This window comes from Cavia porcellus, unplaced genomic scaffold, assembly GCF_034190915.1.
Source record: "Cavia porcellus strain 051 isolate PalLab524CR breed Dunkin Hartley unplaced genomic scaffold, mCavPor4.1 scaffold_8, whole genome shotgun sequence".
NCBI lineage: Eukaryota > Metazoa > Chordata > Mammalia > Rodentia > Caviidae > Cavia > Cavia porcellus.
Window position 1 is genome coordinate 62,643,736 of NW_026947491.1, and position 13,117 is coordinate 62,656,852.

Consider the following 13,117-nt stretch of genomic DNA (forward strand, 5'->3'; position numbering starts at 1 on the left):
TTCAATAATTCTATTCTATAAAAATCCACATCCTTCATTCTGGCACTTAGGTTCTTTCCACAATTTGACTTTTGCATAACTGCCCAGGCTTATCTATCTACCAGCACTCGTCCCATGTGCCAACTAACCTGAATTGCTAACCATCACAACTACATTCCATGTTTTTCTAACATTGCCTTTTCTAACATTGTGCTGTTTTTTTGATCCATCTTCTCAACTAATTCTTATTTCAGAAGCTGCTTTTGTCTCCAATATCCTGTTGTTTCCTTCTTTTTAGTGCTAGAACTATTGATTGTAGGGGCATATGGTTCCCGAGTAGGATATCATACTTAACCAATAGGATTTAAGAATAGTTATATATATGTATGAATGTCCTTAAATAGAGAGGTATATTCCTTTGTGCTCTTTTTTCCTGGCTGGAAAAGGAATATGATTGCTGGACCTTCTACTTCATAAAGTTGAAGTTGCATGTTCAGGACAGTGATGCTCCATGATAGTTTTTGTTAATCTGAAAGCCACCATTCCAGATCTGGACTACTTATAGTTGCAGGGAATGAATAAATTTTATTTTATTTAAGCTATGATACTTTGAGTTCTTAACTCCTACAGAGATCAATTCTTCCCTGAAAATAAGACAACTTTTTGGTGCTTGTAAGAGAAATTCAAAGCAAACAGGGAGAATAAATTTTAGGGATATAAAGATTTGTTACAGAATATCTAGGAATGAATGGAGACTCAGAAATAGACTGGAAACTTGGAAATAATATAATATGCAGAAGGTAGAGATTCCTCTTATTGGATCTCATTTTTCCTTTTCCTTCTTGTGGGGATTATTTATATACCTGGGATAGAGAAGCGACAACTATTTGCTTAACAAATGGCAATTTGTTTCTATATGAAAGAGACAAATAAGTCAGATAAGAAGATAATTCATAAAACATTTTCTTATATATAGTTTGTTAAGGTGATCTTTTTTAAAGGCCACCATACCTTTTTAAGGCTTTGTAAGCCCTCTGTTAATCTTTTCTCAGCCTTCCAATTTTTTCTGTTTGTTTATTTTGATACCAGAGAAGGGGCCAAACATGCGAAGTTGTCTATAACTGATCTAATGAAAGATGCTGTAGAAACTTCTTTTTTTTTTCCCGAGTGTATATGTGTCTATGTGTGGGCAAGTGCACGCTGAGAATTAAGCCCAAGGCCTCATGCTTGCTAAGTATATGCTCTACTACTGTATATGCTCTGGCACTGTTTCTTTACAGATATTACAGAAGTAAATCTTCATGGGAATGCAAGCACTAGCCCACAAGTATCTGTTCTAATAGTTGAGAAAATGATTATTGTTGACATGATCTATTTTTTTATTTTTATATTGTTAGTTTTTACTATTTGGGTTTCCAATTTTATCTAGTTTTTGCTCCTAGGTTCTTTTGTGTTATTGCTATTTCCCTGATATATTTGATAAAATGTTTTATACATTGTTTCTCAGACTTTCATTTGCTTAGGGTGAGAGAATCCGTCAGTCTCTAGTCTGCTACTCTGCTGGGTGTGAAAGTCCCATATGCTTTTCAAAGAGTTTGAACTTCATTGTTTTGTAAAACATTAACCTGAATTGGAAAGACCAGGATCCTAACTTTGGTAGTCTAAACTCTCTGGTGGTCTAAGCAACATCCCTTCCTTTTTATCTCTTATAGGCTATAAGCCTTTTGGGTAGTGCCACTCACATGCAGGACAAGTAAATATAAAAATAGCTTCTTTTTAACCTGTGTCATTAGTTTTTGTAAAGGACTCTGTTATGGTTTATATCTGGATGTCCTTCCTCAAGGTCCCACGCACTCATAGGAAGGGTTTTTGGGAGATGATTGAGTTATAGGGGTGTGATATTCATCAGTGGATTTGTCCACTGATGAGTTTATAGCTAAGTGTGAAGTTGGAAGGTAAAGACTAGTTGGAAGAGGTAGGTCACTGGGGCATGGCCTGGAAGGGTCAGTTGCTCCCCTTGTTCCTTGATCTCTATCTCTGTCTCTGTCTCTCCCCTCTTTTCTCTCTCTCTCTGCTTCCCACTCCCATGGTACGAAGTGCTTCTCTTTCATGCCATCCTGGCATGGAGCCAGCTAACTGTGAGCTAAAACTTATACAAATTAGAAGCTTGTATCAAAATAGATCTTTGTTCCTTAGAGTTATGTGTGTCGGATATTGTCACCCACTGTTGAGGCAAGTAACTAAGACAGATTTTGGTCTTAGTTACTATGACAGAGAAGCAGGGTCATTACTGTGACTACCTGATCATTTGGTTCACAACCTTTTAGAACCAGTTAATGGGAGGAGTTTGGAAAGCTTTGAAGACGTTGCCTGGAGAATTAGCCCTAGAATTGTGTAAGCTTAACGGCAGATTCTGTGCAGAGCTTAGAAGACCAGAACACTGACAAAAAAGGCAGTTAGAAAAGGCAGACTCAGGAGGTTCCACTTGGGAAAAAGGACTCCATTGCTCGTTGGATGCCAGGGCATGTCTGTTGTGCTTTAGTAGAACATTTGTTCCTATCCTGAGATTTAAGGGAGACTAAGATTAAACCCAGCAGACTAATTAATCTGTTTGAGGACATTTCAAGGCAGTCTAATGTTGTGGCTGTGGCAAGAGTACTACTGAGGGCTTTTAGCCAACTCTGTGTTGAGATTGAGGAGCAAAAGGCAAAGTAGAATGATTTAAGAATTTTTTAGTTTGGCCAGAAAAGAAGCTCCTGTAAAGTTGAGGTCTGCAAAGATGGAGCAGAAGAGAGCTTGACTGCTAAAAGGATGGGCATCCTTTTAGCATCCTTTTAGTACTTGGAGCCCTGTGCAGCCTTGATACAAAAGGGTTTAGCTCTAGCTGGTGGCAGACCTTGGTGCCTTCTACATGGTACTGATTATTTATACATGTAGAATACAAGAGTTGTGGGGTTGGTTCTTACCTTTCTTGTTGCTGGGACAAAATACCTGACACAAGTTAAAGGACGAAAGGTCTATTTTAGTTCACAGCTTGTAGAGGTTTTGGCCTATACGTGACTGACTCAGGCAGGGAGGCATGGCAGAGGGGCATGGCCGAGTTGTCCATGGAAAGGAAGGCAGCAAGCAGCAACATCCCTTCCCTTTTATCTCTTGTAGATTATAAGCCTTTTGAGTGGTGCCACCCACACTCAGGATGGGCACTCCCATTATCCACACCCAGAACTATGATACATCAATAAGTGGACTAGTTTGGTTATCATACAACGTAATCCATATGCATGCACCCTAGATCTGGCCACCTCTGAAAAGCCCCATCTATGAGAGAATGTGGCTTGAAGTAGGGAGCATCTCGATATAAACCATGACAGTCAGGGAGGCTTCCACACAGATTTCAGAAGGCCTGGGAGGTCAGGCAGTGTACTCACAAGTAGATAGTGTGTGACGCAGAAAGCATGAAGCCAAAACCACCTCACACATACCAGCTTGTTGGAAAAGCCAGGAACATGAATGTCTGAGAAGGACAAGGAGTGAGCAAAGCTGGCCTAAGAGGCAATTCATGAGGGCTATAATGACCACCAGCAGTGCTGGGGGGCGGGTAGCAGGATCATATAGGCTCTCTGGAGTTCACATCTCACCACACGTTGCCTATGGTGCTAGACATGGAATTATGAGATTTAATGTTTGCCCTGCAGGATTTAGATTTTGCTTTGATCACATTCTTTTCTCTTCCATTTCTCCCTTTTAGAATGAGAATATTTACCCAGTGCCTTTGTACATTGGCAATGCTTAACATTCTTTTCATTTTTACAGGACCTCACAGCTAAGAGTTTGCCTTAAATTTCAGACTTCGGATTCAGACTTTTTAGCAGTGCTGAAACTGTTAAGACTTTGGCCCCACTTATAAATGGACTAAATGCATTTTTCACAAAGAGATATACCTGAGTCTTTCACAGGCTGGGTTGGAATGTAATGGTTTATAAGTAGGTGTCCCCCTAAAGGCTCAGAGTGGGCTTTTGGGAAGTTACTGGATCATGAGGGTGTGGTACTTATGAGTGGATCAGTCCATTGATGAGTTTATAGCTGAATGTGATATTGGGAGGTGAAGTTTGGTTGGAAGGTGTAAGTCACTGGGGGTGTGACCTAGAAGGGACCATCTCCTTCCCTCCTCCCTGCCATAAACTAGCCTCCCCTGTCATGCCCCTCTGCCATCTGCCCTGCCTTGCAGATGACTATGGACTGAAACCTCTACAAATTGGGAGCCAAAATAAACCTTTTCTCCTTAGAGTTGTGGGTGTTGGGTATTTTGCCCGGCAACAAGGGAAGTAACTAAGACCAATTTAAAATAATGCAGAGTCTGTCTGAAACTAGAGAGCAGCATGCAAATATACAGATTTTCTTAACTGTGAAAATAAAATAGTGGCAAACAAGCAATGAAAGTTAAAACTAAAGGCAACAGGGGCTGGAGGTTTAGCTCAGCGGCATAAACGCCTACCTTGCAAGCAGGCAGTCGTGAGTTCGATCCCGGTACCGATAAAAAGGAAAAAAACCAAACCAAACAAAACAAAAAAACTAAAGGCAACAACCTTAGAATGACTTGATCAATTTAAAATATCATTGTATTTATCTTCTTTGTCTTCTGGCCCCAAATATGAATGGGAAAATCTTCAAATTATAAAATTCATTATTATTTTATACATTGTATTTGATACTACTTATATGATCTTTTTTAATGATGGAGAAAGAAGGAAAACTTGAGTACTTCATAAAATTGATAATGTTTTTAAATTTGTGGCTGTCCCTTTGATATATGGATAAGCAATCTAACTTAAGATGTTTACATTTTATGTACTTTACAGGCTGAGACCCTGAGTGTCTAACATACTGTAATATATCTTTGTCTCTGTGTTACAAGGCTGAGGTATTATTATAGGTAACTACCTATTACTATAGCTACCTATAATAACTACCTATTACTATAGTTACCTATAATAATACCTTCTCATTCTCAAACTGTATTAGTAATATAGTGGGATGGGTAGAATACAGTGTGTGGGGGAAGCAACAGAGAAAAGTTCATAATGGGATTCATGCCTGGAAGGATAAGCAGGAATTAGCTAGCTCAAGAAAAGGCAAGGCACCAGAATATAACCTTGAAAAAGAAAACAGTATAAAGATAGACATGTGTGAGAGTATGGCAGGACTACTTTGTGGAGCCCACAAAGTTTGCAGTGTATTTATTTATTCCTTTGCTATTAACACACTTGTCTCCCTATGTTTTATGGCTTGTGTCTAGATGCCCCCACAAGGCCTCATGCAGTCATAGGAAGGGTTTTATCAGAGGAGGCTCAGTCTAGAGTGTGTGATTGATTTAAGGTACAATGCTAGGATTAAGGGTGGGTGATTACTAGGTCAGTCAGCTGATTGGTTTAGCATTGCTCTAATCCCAGTAGCCTGGATACAATATAAGGGAGAGAGAGATCGAGGATTGTCTTATCCTTGCTTGTTGCTTTGCTATCTTCTGCCTGCCGTGAACTGTTTCTCCTCTCCAATGCCTGTCTGCCATGCCACTCTGCCTTGGAGCTAGCCAATTATGGACTGAAACCTCTACAAATTGAGCTAAAACTTTCCCCCTTTAACTTTAGGTGTTGGGTATTTTGTCACAGCAATGAGAGAAAAGTAACTAAGACTCTATGGTGAGGTGAGGTGGTGAGGACTATTAGTAATGGTTTTTCTGTCTCCATGTCTTATAAGGCATCATAGCTGCTACTCTGCAAAAAATGATAAATAAACAAACAAATGACGATTATACTTTAGTGGGCCATGAGACAAGATAACTTTAGAATTATCTGTGTTGGAACGGACAAGACATAATAATAACTAGGAAATGGAATAAAAACATAAAACATTAGATGGAATAAAACCGAATTTTTAGTTTTCTGTTGGATTGTAGGGGGATGTTAACAGTAATTAATAATAATAGCTGGTCTTGTACATTTTTTACATATATTAAGCCACCTAAACTCTCAACAATTCAATGTGGTAGATATTCTTACTTGACCCACTTACAAATGAGGAAACTGAGATGAAAGTTTAAACTTGCCCAGGGTCACAACAGATGGTAGATGGCAGGCTCAAACCTACGAATTCTGATTCCTATCAGAATTCTGTAACTTACTTTTCTTTATCTTCTGTAAGATGAGCTCAATGCATAGAATAATGGTCCTTTTCAATGTGTATCACATAAATTGCAGCTCTCTCAGTAAACTTAGAGACAGAATGTGATTGCTTATCTTTTCTCGGGTTTTTAGATGCTTGGTTGTCTGTAATTTCACTTTTCGTATGGGTAGGTCTTAAAGTGGAGTGGAAGTTCGATGGAATCGCTCACGGAAAAGGTGGGAGAAGGCAGGCACACAGAGTACGTTCTGGAACGCAGGCCGCTGCAGAACGGCGGGATCTGGGTTCTGTCCGGCTGTCCTTCCCGTCGCGCTCAACACGCGCCTCATGAGGTGTGAACTGTGCGGGCGCCGAGTCTCAGCGGGGTAGAACCAGCTCTCAACTCAGCGAACTTCTGACTGCCGGCAAGCCCAAGGCGCTGGAAGGTATCTCGAGGCGACAGTTAGGACCTAGGAAACACTGCTCTCGGCAGCCGCCGGCGGTTCCCAGGGAAACCGCCCTCTGAGACACCTGCGGCGCGGGACAAGCCCCGCCTGGCGCCAGGGGGCGCGGAAGCGCGTCGGCCTCGGCGTCCCACTGGCGCCTTGGCCCCGCCCCCAGCCTTCTCCTCCCCGCCCACACTCCCGCCCCTCCTCCGCCCACAGCTCCGCCTTCTCTCAAAGACCTGCGGCTCCGGGCGGCCAGCCCCGCTTCCGGCGCAGGCGCAGTCCCTCTCTCCTTCGGCGGCGGCTCTCGGCGCAGGGGGCCCGCCGCCGAGTAAGAGGAGTCGGTCCGTGGTCTTCTGGCTCTCGTTGCCTCTGGACGCGCTCTGTGCTGTTGTGTGAGCGCCCCGAGTACGGGCGGCTGCCGCGGCGGGTTAGTCAGGTGAGTGCGGCCGCCGAGGGAGAGGCCCGGGGCGTGGAGCACCGCCCCCCTCGGCGCCGCGCGCCCGCCTCCCGCCTGCTGGCCGCGGCAGGTGCAGGTGCGGGCGGCGGGCCGGGCCGGGCTGGCGAACGTCTCCCTGCTGGGCGCGCGGGCTGCGGGGCACTCGCGACGGTCGGGGCACCCTGTGGGTCGGCGGTGGGCGTCGGGCGGCGGCTCCCCAGCGCTCTCCGGGCCCGGGCGCCTAAGTGGGTGCTGCGCGGTGTCGGGCTGCGGGCGAGCGCGGCCGAGCCCCGGGGCTTAGGGTCGCGGAGGGGTAAAGAGTTGCCGAACTCGTCGGGAGCCGGACGGCGCGCGGCAGCTGAACGAAGCGGTATCTGTGCCGAGGGAGTCTTAGTAAACGTCGTGCGAGGCACCGAGCCGAGCAATAGAGGTCACCCTCTTGAGGTTTCGGTGAAACCTGGAAGGAACGAGCAGGCGCCGGGAGTGGCGCCTCAGGCGGCAGCTCAGTCCTGCGTGGCTTGCGTGTGGCGGAGATGACAGTGCCCTCCTGGCGTTGACAGCTCGCCCCGCCGCCCGCCGAAGAGCCACCTTCAGGGCTGGACAAGGGATGAGGCCAGGTGGAATCTGCAGCACGTGAAGAGCTGCCAGGTGTTACGGGATTTAAACAAAAATGAACAAAACTGTAATGGCCAGAGGGTAAGATCTTGAAAAGTAGGAGCGCCGAGTTAATCAGGCAGTTTAGTTTCACGGGGCTGTTGCCCATTCCAACAGTACCTGTTATACATCTTAGTTTCCCCGCAATTGTTTCCTTTCAGTGTCTAGGAAAAGCCATGTAATCTTTTGCTGTGGAATGATTGAGGAGATACTGATAAGAGGATCAAAACAAAGCTATTATAAATCTATTGAAAGACCCAGTTTCTGTGTTTTGCCCTTATTTTGTTGTTTAAACAGGTTTTTAAAAAATGGTAAATTGATAAGTCAAGGGGAAAATAGGCAGAATACTTTGTAGATCTTCATAGTAAATATTTGATACTGTTAAATATTTCACCAGTTTTATGGTGCGTTCTGTTAACATCTGTTATTTATTTACCAGTACTGTGCATTTTGAGAGGACTTTTCGTATTTGGACATTCTATTCAGAATCTGGCTTATGTGAGGCAATCCTAAAGCCTTTGTGGAATTTATAAAAATAAAACTTAACAGTTACACAATTTTACAGCAACAGTGTATTTATTATTGTTAGAAGAAAAGTTTAATTTTTTTCTCTTGCCAGCATAATAATGTTATATATTAATGCATACTTCTGTGAAATGTTCCACGTAACTTCCTTGTGTCTGTTCCAAAGTAACTTCTGTGGTATGGAGTACATCCATTTTTCCACAAGGATGGCTATTTGATGTTTAGCAGCTTTGTTTCTAATTAGGTTTTTAATTAGATCCATTTACATTTTTTGAATTACAGTAGTATAGTTATGCATATTCTCCCTTTAATATGCTTTACCTTTGATTTTCTGTACATCGTGAATCTCTCCCTGTGCACACAATGACACTCTACAAGTAATTTTTTTAAATTGAGAGTTTGTAAAAATAGCTCGCTCCTTATTTTTTAGTATGACAGAACAAAAACTTGTAAGTTACATTAATTTTACACTGTGGTTAGTACGCATTTCCTTCTTAAGCAGTTCTCACTGAATAAATTAGTAAACTGAATTAATGAATCATTTTACATTTAGTGCCATCACTTACTAGGCATATATGACTTTTAAGTGCTTCTCTGAGCTTATTGTCTACATTTGTACATGAAATAGTACTTGGTAGAAACACCTGAAATTGCCTATATTTGGCTGTTTTTCATGTCTTCGCCTAATAATGGGTTTCATAATGATGGGGTGAGAATTTAATGAGGTATACCATGTGAAATGTGGGGGAGGGAAGAAGGAACAGGCATTAGCTTGACAGTATGTCCTGCCCTGTGCTTATTGTTTTAAGGGTACCTTGACTCTAGTCCTCTGGACATTCCTTGGATGTAGGTAGTTTATCAAATTTTACAAATGAGGAAATTGAGGTATAGAGAATTGAAATAACTTGACAGTAGTTTTTTAGTTTACTACTTTTGGTCACATACTGTGGCTGGTTAATGGCAGTGTCAGGATTAAAAACTATATATGTGACTGTGCCCACTGGAACTCTTAATACTTGATCTTTATATTACTGATCTACACATCCTGAAAAAGAGCTTAGTACTTATAAGGAAGAATACAGATGAAAAGTGGTGTTACTTATTTGTGTTTCTGGGTAAAAATATTCAAAGTATCTCATGACAGTGATACTATCACTGCTACTTCTGTAATTGAGCCTGCTGCTTCTCATGTGCCAATTCCTGTTCTGAGCACTATAGAAACTCACTATCACAAGCTGAGAAATAGGTCATATTTTATACTATGTTATAATCGAGAAAATTGAGACATAGAAAGGTTATATAGCTTGCCCAAGGTCATAATTAAGTGATAGGCCTATGTGAGAAATCAGGCAGTTGTCTTTGGTACCAGTTCTTTTAACCGCAGCATTTCCATTGCTCTATAAATTATACTGCTGAAGAATTCTTGGCTCTTCATCACTATCTATTCAAATGTAGGTGGTAATACTGAAGAATTGTTTTTAATTTAGCTTTTTTGAGATAATATTAGTATAATATTTAATTCTCTTGTCAACAGAAGATTTTAAAATTAAATATTCATTGAATATCTACTCTGCAAGTCTGGATGTTAAAGGAAAATACTCATAAAACATCTGGGAAGTAGGGATATATAATACATGTTTCTTTCTTCTTTTTTGTGGCACCAGGGATTGAATCCAGAGCCTTTGCACTAAGCTACATCCTCAGCCTTTATTTATTTTTGATTTTGAGTCAGGGCCTCACCGTGTCACCCAACCTGGGCTCAGACTTGTTCTCTTCCTGCTCTGCCTCCCAGTGTGCTGGAATTACAGGTATGTGCCACCATGCCTGGCTTCCAGTGCCTTATGTGTGTTCCTCAAAACCTTGCATAAATTTATCTTTGAAATTTTTTTAGTGCATGTTTGCGTATGTGATGGTTGCACTTATTGTGGGGAGTTGGTACCAATATATAACACAAATCTTAATTCTTTTTACTCCTCCTTCGCCTCTCCTCCCACTCCTTCCTCCACTTTGTGAGCATTTTAGTGAGTGCCAGAGGAAGCAAAGAGCTACAACTGTAGCAAAGAGCTGCAGTTGTTGAGTAGTGGAGAGGAAGGAAGAATGAAGAGTAGGTAGGGATGTTTATGCATTGAGATAATGGAACATTTTAAAGATATTCTGAGAGTATGGTTTTTCAAACCAAACTTTTATCCAGTATAATTCTGGTTATAATACAATTCAGCCAAGATCAGTAAAATTGATTACTGTAGTTTTACTAAATTTTTGTATAAAATACAAAAATTTAAAAACTCTTTACATGTTTCTCAAAAGTGACAGTTAAATTTTATTGTTGAATATACAAAATAAGACTTGCATTAACATGTAGGAAATTTTTATAATTATTTCAAAGGTTTGTAATTAAATACAATAAAATGTTAGTAAATTCAGAACATTTTCTGAAAATCCTGAACAGAAAAATTTTCAGTAACTAATATATCTGAAAATGACAGATTGCTTATTCAAGTGGAATTAGTAAGTGGAGATTAATATATGGGCTGTTTTAATAAAAGTAGGAAGATTGTGCAGGTTGACCACTTGACTGACTTTCTTGGATTACTAATTAAATTCATACTTGTAAGCATAGAATACTTCTTCAAATGTAAATATGAGTTTTTCTTATAACTAAAGTGTTAAGTTTGGAAGGCCAACTTTAATATTATAGTAGAAATTAATTAGAAAATGATTTCGTATATTTTTATTTTCTCATTTTTCATGTAATATTTTTGGAGAGTATTCTAATTATGGAAAATTTAAACATGCAACAGTAGTTGAACCTCAAAATCCCATTATCTTGCCCAAAGATCATCAATAAAAGTTGGTTTTATCCCATCTACTTACTCTCCCTCCTTAATGTTCTGAAGCAAATCATAAGTGTTGTAATTTCATCTTTAAATATTTCAGTGAATTTCAAAAAGATAATACAAACCTTAAAAACACACTAATGTCTTAATATCAAATATACTATTCATACTTCTAAAATTTAAAGTTTTAATTGACACAAATATAAATATCTGTGGGATACAGTAATAATATGTGTATACAGGGTATTTGGTATATCCAGCACCTCAGATGTTTATTACTGTATTTTTTTATTTGGATACATGCAAGTTATACTATTTGAAATACATATAATTGTTGTCAATGAATGTTATTTCCCTGTGCTGTAGAACATTAGAAATTCTTCCTGATATGTGTTATACTGGATAAGTGTCTTTTCTCCAATCTCATCCAAACCATCCCGGCCTATGAATATTTCCCATGCCTCCTTCCCAGCCATTTCTATTTCCATATTTGTTCATTCTTTCCATTGTTAGTTTATTGCCAGTGCATGAACTCAGCACGATGGCACTGTGATTCCATCCCTCTGGTAGGCTGAAGCTGGAGGATCACAAATTCAAGTGTAGCCTGGGAAATTTAGGAACTTAGTGAGGACCTGTCTCAAAATAAAAGGTTTGGGGATGTAGCCGAAGGCAAAGATTCTGCCCTCAATTCCCAGTACTGTGAGCCCTGAAAACAAAACAAAAAATGAACCTTGACATTAGATCAGACCTTCATAATCTTTGAATAGCGTGTTGCAGTAACTTTTTAACTGATTGCTGCAAGTTTCTGCTCTCAAGTCTTCACTGCTTTGGGATTCATTTTTCTAAGGACTATACTACATTTATACTTTGCAAGATGAAACACTCACCATCTCTTCAGGATAAATCCAAGCAACCTTTCCATGTTAATTGAGACTTTTAGTAGTCTGTCACCTAGCTACCTCTTCATCCTAATTTTCTGTCACTTTTTCTTTTTTTTTACTATAGTGCCTGACTCTTATTTCTCTGCCTTGCCAATCTGTTGGACTCCTATTCAGTGTTTAAATGCAGGTTATAATTTACTTCTTGAAACTTCCTGTGTCCCTCTTCACTTCTCATAACCTTGGGGTGACAGTTGGTTGATTCATAATAGGAGATATGCCATCTCTTTGATTAATTTGCACATGTATTTTTAAAAGTTGGTACCAGGATTTTCCCCAGGAGTTTGAAACTGGCAATTAAATTATCCTTCTATTCATATATATATATATATATGTATATATATATGTATATATGTATTATACTGTGTTGAAGACTTTTAAGGAGGTGAATTGATGAAATTGGTGTTTCTTTAATTCATTATACACTGCCGAAAGTCACAGGCTAATTTTTAATGTCAGGAGCTCAAAGTTACTTAGTTAAAAAAGTATCTGGACCTTCCTCCTGTTCCCTCCTCTCAGTCTGTAAATAAATTGAAAGAGGGAAATAACAAATTCTAAAACATTTACTTTTAATCTGCTCCAGAATACTGAATTTGTATTTTTATGACAATGAAAATAAAACTTTTTGGATACAGTATAAGATATAGATGTTCGCTTGGTTGAGGAAAACCATTCAGAACAATATGCTTATAATTTTAATAGTATAAATCAAACATAGTAACCATTGTTTTTGTTCTCCTTGATGGTGCTGATCCAATGTGATAAAATATTAACAAATATCTATCAGGATATGCTTTAGAGATGGTTACAGTAGTAAATAATTTTAATTATAACATGTTAATTGGTAGATGCCAGATACAGTACTAAATCCTTTATGTGTATTGTATAACTTAATTCATATAACATTATGAGAAAGATACAGTTATATCCAATTTTCAGATGAAAAGTTGAGGCAGCTTTCTAGATCACAAAATCAGTAACTATAATGCTAGAATTTGAGTCTCATTATAAAGTACAGGCTTTGTTGGTGATGTGTAGCAAGTATTGACTAAGTTTACCCATCAGGAAGTCAAACATTGATATTCTGACAGGAACACTCATTACTTTCCTAAGAATAGTGTTTTTAGTAAATATAAGATTCAC

At 39.7% G+C, this 13,117-nt stretch overlaps 1 protein-coding gene and 1 long non-coding RNA gene across 5 annotated transcripts in view; one reads left to right on the forward strand and one right to left on the reverse strand.

The window, feature by feature from the left end:
* Positions 1-5,892: 5,892 nt before the first annotated feature.
* On the reverse strand, positions 5,893-6,990 carry LOC134477359 (uncharacterized). The gene is made up of 2 exons (XR_010049362.1): positions 6,821-6,990; positions 5,893-6,605 (listed from the first exon to the last, which is right to left on the reverse strand). It is a non-coding gene; the product is annotated as an uncharacterized LOC134477359 (long non-coding RNA).
* Positions 6,836-13,117, forward strand: part of Rab3ip (RAB3A interacting protein) — a 66,402-nt gene continuing 60,120 nt past the window's right edge. Inside the window, exons 1-2 of one of the 4 annotated variants that reach the window (XM_063255127.1) lie at positions 6,878-7,020; positions 9,864-10,007. The gene's annotated coding sequence lies outside the window, so the exon portion shown is untranslated. Of the gene's footprint in view, positions 7,021-7,538; positions 7,717-9,863; positions 10,008-13,117 lie in introns of those variants that run through there. The other 3 variants (XM_063255128.1, XM_063255126.1, XM_063255130.1) reach the window with 3 other exon arrangements.